General features: G+C 34.5%; 1 protein-coding gene and 1 pseudogene across 1 annotated transcript in view; one reads left to right on the forward strand and one right to left on the reverse strand.

Moving 5' to 3' along the window:
* Positions 1-12,500, reverse strand: part of LOC106868231 (dopamine receptor D2) — a 1,508,130-nt gene that overhangs the window by 1,484,548 nt on the left and 11,082 nt on the right. The gene's annotated exons all lie outside the window — the stretch shown is intronic.
* Positions 6,336-12,500, forward strand: part of LOC149135588 (uncharacterized) — a 22,361-nt pseudogene continuing 16,196 nt past the window's right edge.

Consider the following 12,500-nt stretch of genomic DNA (forward strand, 5'->3'; position numbering starts at 1 on the left):
TTTTAGAGAAACGTTGTCATCTGCTGGTATTGAAACATCAATTAGAAGGCATTTTTTTCCTTCATGATCTTTGACAATTATTATTATTATTATTATTATTATTATTATTATTATTATTATTATTATTATTATTATTATTATTATTATTATTATTATTGTTGTTGTTGTTGTTGTTGTTTTTGTTGTTGCTGTTGTTCATGCATACAGAACAGATAAAACAAGTGGAAAAGAAAAATATCCAACATCCGGCTACTTCAAGTAATCTTAGATGCCAAGAACCCTCCTATGTACCCTAGCCGTCCCTAATAACACTGTTTTCTGGAGCTGTACTAAGCTGAGTCTTTATGCGTATTTCCTCTATCCATCTGTTCATATCATTAGGGATAGTTCCCAATGCACCAATAACTACTGGGATACATTTTACCCGCATTTGTCATAGTCTCTATCATCCAATGGCTAGGCCCTGGTACTTTGCTAATTTTTCTATATCTCATATTGATTTTTCATCATTTGGGACTGTTTACAGTTATCTGGCACTTTTTATTCTCTTTATCTACTACTACCAAATCAGAACTTCTAGCTACTATTACTCTGTGAGTTTGAATGTTAAAGTCCCACAACATCTTGTATTTCCTACTTTCTAGTATCTTACCAAGTTCAATGTTCATACCATTTATTAGTATGTTCAAATCCTACCTTTCTATATAACTCCCAGTGGATTACTCTCCTTAGGTCCTCATGTCTTTTGTATTCCCTTGGTTCCCATATCTTTTCTTGCAGGCTACATTCACTTACTATATGAGTAACACTTTTCTTTTTTGACTTGCATAACCTAGATTGGGAATCTACTTGGTTTTTGACTATCTTGCCTTTTATCCAATTAATCATTAATGCTTGCCCTTGTGCAGCTACTAACAAACTTTCTGTCTTACTTTTTTATCTCTTCTTTCTGCAAACATAGCCATATATCACTACGACTATATGCTGAAACTAACTTTGGGAGTCTACCATGCAGCGCCTTCTCCCACCAGTCAGATAATTTCTGTTCTTCTCTCTGGGTTTTTCCTTCGTTTGAGTTTTTGGTTTCCCTATGTCTTGCTGCGATTCTAGCAGCTTTCAATAAATTATCTTCACTATTAACTACATAGGAGTCTATATCTATTCTAACTCTACGCAGTCTTTCACAGATATTAACCCTCTTCTGCCTTCCTTTCTAAGTAAGTATAATCTTGCTACTCCTGCCTTTGGAGTCTTCTATTCATATTGAATTCCTTCCCAGTTCTTCCCTCTAGCTTTGCCAGTTCATTTTTTTTCCAATATTGCTGAGTATCTAAGTAATGATACTGCGCAAGCATTTACAGCCTTCACTAGATTCAGACCATTTAGCTTTGACTTCATTAGCTTTCTCACCCTTCTGATCTACTCTTTCTCAATTTTCGCTTTCATTTCTGTAGTTAGTACCCTGTCAGATACTTTTCAATGATTTTAGTGTCTGACCGTCTGGTAATTGGATGCTTCCGCTGTTGACTACCTGTCACCTTCTCATGACTAATATTGCACACTTATCTATGCCAAATTCCATGCCTCTATCTTTGCTGAAGAGTCTTAGAGTCTGTATTAAGGAATCTATCTCTTTTTCATTCTTACTACAAAGCTTCAGCTCATCCATGTAGAGCAAATGGTTAATTTTTTCAATATTGTTTCTGAACAGATACCCTGCATTTGCCTTCCTTAATACTAAACTGAAGGGGATCAAAATAAGACAAATATTAAAGGGGACAATGAGTCCACGTGGAAAATTCCTCTTTTGATATTAACTACTGATAATAGAATTTACTTTCCGAGTCGTTTCTAGCAGCTTCCTTCTGTTGGTGCTTTTTAATGCTGGCAATTTTTTCGTACTTCATTACTCATTACTTCCTGCAATTCATCTAAAATCGTCTGATCTTAATCACTTAAATGAATTAAGTTGTTGGTGCCAGTTTAGATTCTCCTTTGGTTCGAGCTGTATATTTTATGTTCTTGTTTGTTTTTTTCCTATTGCCTTATCTTCATCATCATCATCATCATCATCATCATCATCATCATCACCATCATCATCATCATCGCCATCATCATCATCATCATTATTATTATTATTATTATTATTATTATTGTCTATGCACAGCTTCTAATGCTGTAGATGTACTACGGTGCTAGCTGTTCATTACCAGTGAACTAAGGTAACATCCCTTATTTTCAGAGCACCATCCGGAGTATTCGAGCGGGCATGCTATATCTATGATCCAGCATCGTTTACATTCTTTCTCAATTAACCCTATACTATGTATGGTTTCCTATTCTCTATCTCATGGTCGCACTAAATCATAAAATCTCACAGGAGCTTTTCATTATCATCTTTGATAATGCCTTTGAGTTTATGTTCCTACTACTACTACTACTATTACTACTACTACTACTACTACTACTACTACTACTACTACTATTACTACTGTCGTAATTTGAGATAGCAGAACGTGTTTCTCCTCGCTCACTCTTATGGAGAGGTTTATTATCAGGAGAAACGAGATTGCAAAGTATTTTTGAGACATGAACTCAACATTGGAGAGGTATAAATAGTATCAATAGTTTTGCATTAATTCTTTCGCATTTGTTATCAAAATTATTTTTAGCTTTCGAAGAGAACAAAAGCTGTTCAACCATATGTAAACAAACAAAATGGCTTTTGTTTGGGCGGGGCATTGTTAGAAATCTTAGAGCGTCGGCTTTTCTGTTCTTCAGAACTGATTTAATATCTCGCCCAGGTTAACGTGTTAATTCATCCCTTCTGTGTCAACGAAATTAAGTACTATTCAAATAGTGAAGCAAGTATAATCGGCACTTCAATTCTATAAAATTTAAATCAGCGTTCCTATGTTAGAAACAATTACCGTTGTAGATTTTTTTGTTGTTTTTTTGTTACTATTGCTGCTGGTGTTATTGATGCTATTTAAAAATGGAGAAAATATGCAAATTTCTGGCAGAAAATCTACTGAGTTTCACAGAAGCATTGTTAAGAATTGGCGGCTAAGAATTCTGCAATGCAGTCAGGTGGTCTCGAGTTTAGTTCTAATGTGCGACAGCTTGGGCAAGCGTCTTCCGCTATAGCCCCGGGCCGACCAATGTATTGTCAGTGAATTTAGTACAAGGAAACAGTGTAGAAAATTACCATGTATAAATGTGTATGAGCGTGCGTGCGTATACTGTTATGTTTGTCCCTATAACCGCATTGACAATCTGTGTTGTTTGTTTAGTGTTTCGGAAAAAAAGTGTCCGATGGAAAATCAGTTTTTGAAAACAAATGCGTACTCGGTTCAATTTCAAGACGTTGCCCCACACTCTAATGATTAACCAAATAAAACATAAAGATGTCGAAAAAGCTGGAAATGGTAAATGTGTACGTTTCGGTGAGTATCTAAAAATGCCAATGTGATGTGAGTGACTGAAATTAGAATTAGTAGAATATATTTGAGATGCTTCAGTTCTTGAAGTGCAATTACTGATTACAGCCCCACCCTCACATTTCTAGTATTTTGACAATACTTGAAATGATTATTTACTTTTCATATTTCTTTCGATATTTACCTTGCAGTATTTCTCTACAATTTTCGTTTAAATACGCTCGTGGCATGTTTCACTTTCACCCTTCCACTGTCAAAAAGAATAAATTTACATTCAAGTACATAGGTTGGTGGTATCAACTAACTAAATCTGTTGTCGAAAACGAGAAACAATAATGGCCATAATATATATGGATATATACTAAATATTGAGATGCAGGCTCAGGTTTAAACTGGACTAAGAGTACCTGTGCTTAGTATTCCCGAGTAAACCGTAATCATATGATTGACTCTAAGTAGCTCAAATCTTGCTTAGACAAATCTTACGAACATTTTATTGGACATTTCTACAAATACAGCGAATTTCGGAGTTAATAACTCTAATATTGCTTTTAAAATATTGCTACAACTTCATACATTTTGTTTTTGAGGGTATATTCGACTATATATTGCTATCGATCCAAACATTTTTTGCTTTATTCAACTAAATGTGCCACGCCGTGTATTTATATTATATGTATTATTGATGCTTAAAGGCAAAGAGGCAAAACGTTTTAAAAGAACCATAACTAAACACCGATTTTGCAACATCCAGCATTCTCATCGATTCTACAACGTCATATTGAATGTTATTGTTATCATAAATAACAGTAAAGAGACGGATTAGTCGAATAACTACACCGGTTCACAAAAAGGCGTTGAAATTGTTTCGATGAATCAATGAACGTTTGGGATTGAAACTACATTGACCCAAGTTTGACTTTATATTTTACCATTCCGAAGCCAATAAAATACATATCAATCAAGTATTGATTAATATATTTCGTTATATTCCCTTCCTGACTTTCCGTATAAGTGTGACCTTGTACCTATCTGAGAAGTCATTAATATTAATTCCACAAAACCAGAATATTCGGTAAATGTTAAAAGCGGGCTCACATCTCTTGGAATCAATAGATAACTTCTACAGTATGCGTCTGTTTTATCTATTTATACATCTAAACATTTGTATTCGAAAGTATATGCTGCACGGATAAATGCATATATATATATATATATATATATATATATATAGAGAGAGAGAGAGAGAGAGAGAGAGAGAGAGAGAGAGATGCATGTGTGTATGTATATGTATAGATATATGTGTGTGTATGTATACACAGACACACACGAAGGTGGGCTGAAAAGTTCAAAGGCTGACTATGGAGGAGTGGTGCGTGATGCCAAAGCTGTGAAATATTGCATGCATTAATGTCAGCCCTTTTAATTTATAACTGAATTGTTTTCTCTTTTAAGGTAAACTGACATTTCATTGTTCAAAGAAGAAATCAAATGTAATTAGTAGCAACTTCTCTTGAAAATTGGCAAATTTTGGCTTTGTAGTGCTTTCAAGTACCTACAGGAAAAAGATTTAGCCCTCAAGGATATTCGTGCTGACGTGGTTGCTACATTCAGGTTTGACAGTTCTGCTTTATTAACAGTGTGAAGGTGGTCAGCTGAATTTAAGAGAACAGAGTCTTCAATACGACTCAGGGTCTGGACAACGTACAACTGCCACCAACGAGGATAATATTGATCGCGTTCACCACATGGTGATGGATAACAGGCGATTGGCTATAAATAGAATAGCCAATGCTATTAGCATAGCCCTTGGAAAAATCTACAATATTCTGTACAATGAATTTGGTGGGACGAAGGTCTCTGCTCGGTGGATGCCACATCTTCTGACACTTGATCAAAAGGGCAACAAGCGGGTCATACCACAGGAAAATATGACATTGTCTTAAGGAGATCCACTTGGTTTATTTGAAAGCTTCCTAACCCCGGATGAAGGCTGGCTTCATGATGTTAAGCCAGAGATGACGTGGTAAGCAATACAGTGGAAATACCTCTTCCTACTTGCGCCAAAGAAGGCCAGTTTGTTTCTTGACAGGAAAGGTGATGGCTTCAGATGTTTAGAATCCCAGAGGCATTGTATTTATTGGCACAATTTTGAAAAGGGCTGCGCTATCAACGGAAAGTATTATGCCAATTTGCAGAGGCAATTATGAAAGACTATCACGACCAAATGCCCAGGAAAACTGACAAAAGGGCATTGTTTCATCAGGAGAATGCTGCAGCAAACAAGTCGTTGATATCAATGGTTATTGTGCGTGATTGTGGCTTTGAACTGGTTGATTTGGTCCCATCTAACTATTATGTGTCCTCAAATTTTTTTTAAAAAGCACTTAGCTGGAAACCAGTATCGCAGTGATGATAACGTCATAACTGATGTTTTAACAGAATGAAGGCTTCTTCACAAAAAAGGATCCAAACGCTGCAACACCAATGGATGAAGCGTGTGGGCTGCAGGGGGGAATTATGTGGAAAAATAAACCTGATTGGGTCAAATCCCATGAGAATAGCTTGGTGAGAGTATGAACTTTACAGCCGGATCTACTGGCTTTGTGGTAAGAAGCTTGCTTCCCATCCACATGACATTATGTCACTTGGATGGGTGTTTTCGACTATAGCCTCTGGCTGACCAAGTCGTTGTGAGTGGATTTGATAAACGGAAAGAAGCCCGGCGTATACATACATATAAATGTATATAGAGAATTTAGAAGGTATATTGAAAAAGCATGGAAGTGATACCTCGACGATTGCTTCATAATCTGGACAAAATCTCAAAACACTGTGGAAGAATTCAACATCCTCCTGAACAACCTACACCCATCCATCCAATTTACAAAGTAGATGAGCAGTACCAAATTACCATTCCTAGATATAATGGTAATTAAAAAGAACACCGCCATTACCACAGATATATATTATAAACACATAGATACACACCAATACCTGAATTTTAAATCGTACCATTCACCCCACACAAAACGTAACATCCCATAGTGCTTAACCAGAAGAATTTGTACCAGCGTAGAGGATCTAAAGACCAGAAATCAGCGCCTGATGGAACTGAAAGAATTTCTGCTCAAACAAAAATACCCGTCACTACTTATAGAAAATGGTATTCAGCCGGCTTTGGATATACCCATATAACAACTGAGAACACTGCAAACAAGAGAAAAACAAGAACAAATCATACCATTTATAGTGACACACAATCCATGCCACCAGAACATTTTCAATATCGCTAAAGCAAACCTACCGATCATTGCACAAAGTAAGGAATTGAGAAATATCATTACAGATCAAACTATAACTCTCAGTAAGCCTAAAAGCTTGAAAAAAGTTATTAACAAAGGCAAGGTTTGACTTTAGCAACAAAGACCAACCATTTACTGTGTCTAAATGCAATAATAGCCGATGCGGTAAATGCCAACTAATTCATGCGGGCCCATATATGAACACAAAAACAGGGAAAATATTCACAAACGCGACATGAACTGCAAAAGCAGAAATTTAATCTACTGCATCAAATGCCCAAATTGTGAAGAACTATACGTTGGCCAGACAGGTAATGCACTATCAGAACGCTCGCGTGTGCATCTATAACAAATTAAAAACCCAGAAGTCCGCCAAATACCACTGAGTAACCATCTGGCAGCATATGGTCGGAAAACTTTTATGATATTTCCATTTCATAAACTTTACAACCTGAATGAAATTGAGAGAAAACTGAGAGAAAAGGACTTTATTAAGAAATTCAAACCCAAGCTTAACAATGATTAAATTAACCTTATTTGGGGTTTTAAAATATTATCCCTACAACTAAAACACAAAAAATTCCTAAAAATTAATGGTGTCATCATTTCTAAAAATAAACATTGAAAAATGGTTTGGCATCATCTCTAAAAGAAGCCAAACAACTACTACGGCTGTCCACAGGAATGTGTATAAAGAACAAAAGACAGCCAGTCAACTATATTTGAAACATTCCTGTCATAACATGGGACTTTGAAGACTGTTAAAATGCAAGAAAGTATACTAGTCCTTTAATATTTAATATTCAATATTTCATTTATTCAATAAGACAATCAATACTTCATTTCATTTTACTATACCTACTATATATACTATATATACTATATCCTACATTAATATTATAAGAATATAAATAAAACATAAAAAAACAGAGTTGGAATTATTTTGAATAATATATATATATATTTATATATATATATATATATATATATATATATATATATATATATATATATATATATATACGTATAATATATGCATATATTTGTGCGTGTATGTATGCATGCTGGTTGTGGGTTTGTCTGTGACTGTCCCCCCGCTACCACTCGACAACCGGTGCTAATGACTACGTCCACGTAACTGAGTAAGTACAAGGCTTTAAAACAATAGGTACTGGGCCGATTCATTCGATTAGAACAAAAAAATTCTTCTTCATTGTGGTGCCCCAACGACTGAAACAAGAGATAAAAGATAAATATGTATATATGTATATATATATATATATATATATATATATATATATATATATATATATATATATACAAAATATGGGGGTTTCGTTCACAGCTGATCTAAGCGACTAGGTACGCTGGGTAAGCGCTGATACGGATTACCAGGGCTCCACGCTCATAACCGAGACGGGGCTGATGTAACTATAGTAGATTTCTGTTATACCGGATATACATATTTGTTAAAGAGGACAACAAATGTTAAGGCAAGACAAACATCTCCAGTCATATTTGTTATCATTATTAGAAAAATTTAAAGTCTTACTGTTTCTGAGATATCCCAAAATATGGGATATTCCGTCATCGGACACAAATAGGGAAATGATGAAATTATAGATTAAGGAAACGATGAAATAAAAGACTGGAGGAAAAAGAAATAAAGAAGTGAAGAAAAAAAGGAAGCATAGAACTTCACAGTTCAATTTCCGGTAGTGTAGATGCTAGTCCATAAGTCTTTAGGTGCAATCCTATGTAAATCCAGGTATGATTATAGCCTTCCTAGAGTAAATATCTCGAGAAATGTAACATATCGATGTTTCCTAAGAGAATGATAGCAGAAGTGGCAATTGATGGATAAAGAGAAAGAAAAAATACATAGAAAGAGAGAGAGAGGGGTATTGGTAGGAAACCTGGAGGTATAAAGAGAGGAGGATGAAGAGGAATGCATTGCATTGGCAAGGATTGGCATGAAAATTATTTTTTATATTCCTTATTTTATTCTTTCTACCAATCCTTGTCAACGTCCTGTCAAATACATTCTTCCTCCTCTCTAGAAAGAGCTATAAGACTTTAAATTTTTCTAATAATGATAATATGTATGACTTGAGATGTTTGTCTTGCCTTAGCGTTTGTTGTTCTCTTTCATATGTGTATATATATATATATATATATATATATATATATATATATATATATATATATATATATAGACGTATATATATGTATGTACTTATGTGTGAGTGTATGCGTGTTTGCGAGAGTCAGTAAGAGCTTCAAAATAAAAGTAGGTTTCATAGAAATGTTCAATTTCAGTAGTTAAAACGCTATGTATGTTTCAAAATATTCTGGTACGTTTGTAAACGCCTTCGTTGCAGCAATATGATACGTACCAATCATACATACGTACCAATCAACATGTACCAATCATATAATATGTACCAATAATACATATAGGTCCGTTACAGTCGACTCTACTTACAAATATTTAGTCTACATCGATTATTTGTAGACATGATTAACTGGACGAAATGCTATAGACTACTCTGTCCTCCATATTAATTATATTGTTGAAATGTCATAATTGGAAGAAAGGCAATACACAAATACCTTGTGATATTTATGTATTGTCTTTTGCATCTGAGTTCCATTCCTGCCAGAGGTTGAACAAATACGTGTAAGTTGTAAACTTCGGTCAATGTTAATTACGTAAACCATTTCAAAAAATATCTCGAACCTTTGTACTTAAAAGAGAAATGGATATTTTCTTCTCTCTTTATATGATTTATAAATGAATTGCCAAAGATGAACTTTAAATGTCATCATCTGGAGCAGGTAAAATACATAGAATAAAATATGTGTCGACCATTCTTTAATGCACATAACCTGATGGTCGGGGCGTTGTACTTATGATCGGAAGAACGTGGTTCCGATTCCTGGACTGGAAGATGCGCCGTGCTCTTGGACTAAACACATCATTTCACGTTGTTGCTTTCATTTCACTCAGCTATAAACACATAACCTTGCGACAGATTAGCGACACGTTTAGGAAGTGTGTTATAATCTCGATCATTTAAACATATTAGAAATCAAGTAACCGGCTCCGTAATCATAGGACGGAAGACGGTAATTACTCCATTGTTAAAGAGCAACTAAATCGACAATATTCCTTACCTAAAAGGGCGACGAGCTGGCAGAATCGTTCGCATGCCGGGCGAAACGCTTAGTTCAAATTCCGCCAAGGTCGACTTCGCCTTTCATCCTTTCGGGGTTGATTAAATAAGTACCAGTTACGCACTGGAATCGATGTAATCGACTTAATCCCTTTGTCTGTCCTTGTTTGTTCCCTCTATGTTTAGCCCCTGTAGGCAATAAAGAAATTAATATTCCTTACCTAAAGATCAGTGTTGATAAACTAAGAATTTGAACAGAAGAAAATATGGCCTCTTTGAAATATCTAAATTCAAGAAGCCAGCGTTTCCATTCTATATTGTTAATATGTTACACCAACTATGTCAAGTGCTTTAATACGGTGGGGTTTCATTCATAAAATAAAGGAAATTTTTAGAAACTTGTTGCATTTTGTAATTTCAACACAACTTCAGAAAGGTTTATCTATTTTTTGCTTTCTTAACCTCAGTTAATTGAAGTTTCTCAAGTCACGAAATTTCATACGTTAAAACCCATCGTACTTTGATTTCCTACAGATAACGCCAATCCAAGATATTGCCTATCAGCCATATCGTATTAATTTTGCTAATAACGTCACTGTATTTCTGTTATTTCAATTGGTCACTCTTAGTATTGCCAACTGTGCAGCATAGGCTTCATCGTGGAAGTTTCCTTCCTCGTTTATCTCCCCTATACCTTTCCCCTTGTCTGTTTGACTTTTTCTAATCCTTCTATCCCGCTTCCCCCTACCCCTCTCTCCTCCTTCCACGTGACCGGTGTTCGGCCAGCTGTGGTCTTTCTTTCTTGGGCTGACTGCCGACTGCCAAACACCTCTTATGTCCATCTCCTATATTTCTGCCTAAAGACTTACACTTTGTACATGCTAGCTCAATTTGTTTCGTTCTAAGTCGAAAGACACCTGTAGTTATATTCTTGTTCATGTTAATATGAATGTTGTTATATTATTGTTTATGTTAATATTTGTGTTAATATAAATCTCTGGTAATAAGCGGTGAGGTTATATTGTGTAGTTTTCTGAATATGTACAATAACAATTAGAAAGTTTACTACTGAATTCAAGATGGCAAGGGGTAAGACTCATAGAGTCAAATTTGTCATATTGAATTAATTATATTAGAAACATTTTTTTAAGGACGTAGATACATATGCGCGTGGCGCGCACACACACAGAGACACATATGTATATATATATATATGTGTGTGTGTGTGTGTGTGTGTGTGTGTGTGTGCGTGCGTGTGTGTATACTCGTGTGTGTGTGTTAGTGTATATATATATATATATATATATATATATATATATATATATATATATACACACTTATAGATATATTACATTAATGGATATATTTGACAAGCTGCGGAGACATGCAGCTGGATAGAGATATATAGACATGCAACACATGTAAGATTATATGCATACGTTTAACGTGTGTTACTTTCAATAGAAATGCATTTGCAGGTTTCTGCATGAGAATTATATATTAGATATTCTTATATGTGCATTCATATGAGCACACACATATGCGCACACGCACATATATGTATGTGTCCGCGCGTGTGTTGTAAGAAACTTGACAGTAGCATCCAAATTTCGCCGAGGGAGCTAATCAAACTGTCAAAACAAGGTCTGATATGACAGTTTGATAGGCCGCATTCAAAGAAACTTCGAAGTAACTGTCAACTTACTTATAATAAATTTAACTTTGACCTCAGTTTGATTGCGTCGTTGAGGTAAAGACTGCTAGATTGTTATGCATATCACAGCAATTATATTTAATACCTACACACACACACACACACGTATACGCATATATATATATATATATATATATATATATATATATATATATATATATATATATATATATATATATATATATATATATATATATATATATATATATATATATATATATATATATGGGAGTATATATATATGAATATGTGCATATATATGATGTATCTATGTAAGTCGATCGTTTATATAGTTTATAAATGTTTTAAATGACCACGTAGTTTTATCCCAAGTTGCGGTAAATTGACAAGCCTCAAATTTAGAACGAAATAAATTTATCTGCATCTACGTGCAGCTATTAGGACAGCCAAAACATTTTTAAAAATCAAAACTGAAAAACTCGAAATGAATTATATCTACTCGTATAATAAAATGACAATGTAATAAAATTAAATCTCTGTCTCAGTGATTCTCTCCCCTTGAAAGGATTTTCTCCTCCTCTTCAAATACTTACCAAACTCTATTCCCTTCTACTTCTGAAGTTGAACACAACTGCAGATGGCGACAGCAGCAACGGTGGTCACGAGTCAAATTTCACGCGTGTACATTAAACCCCCCTCCCCCCCACATATATATGTATATATATATATATATATATATATATATATATATATATATATATATATATATATATATATATATATATATATATATATATATATATATATATGTATGTACATATGTATCGCTGACAACTACATATATTTTTTTTCTCTCCTTGTTTCTCTCCTTATTTATTTCTTTGTTCCTTTCTGTTGAAGAGCG

Source organism: Octopus bimaculoides, chromosome 5 (assembly GCF_046866305.1).
Source record: "Octopus bimaculoides isolate indiv1 chromosome 5, ASM4686630v1, whole genome shotgun sequence".
In the NCBI taxonomy this organism is placed as follows: Eukaryota; Metazoa; Mollusca; class Cephalopoda; order Octopoda; family Octopodidae; genus Octopus; species Octopus bimaculoides.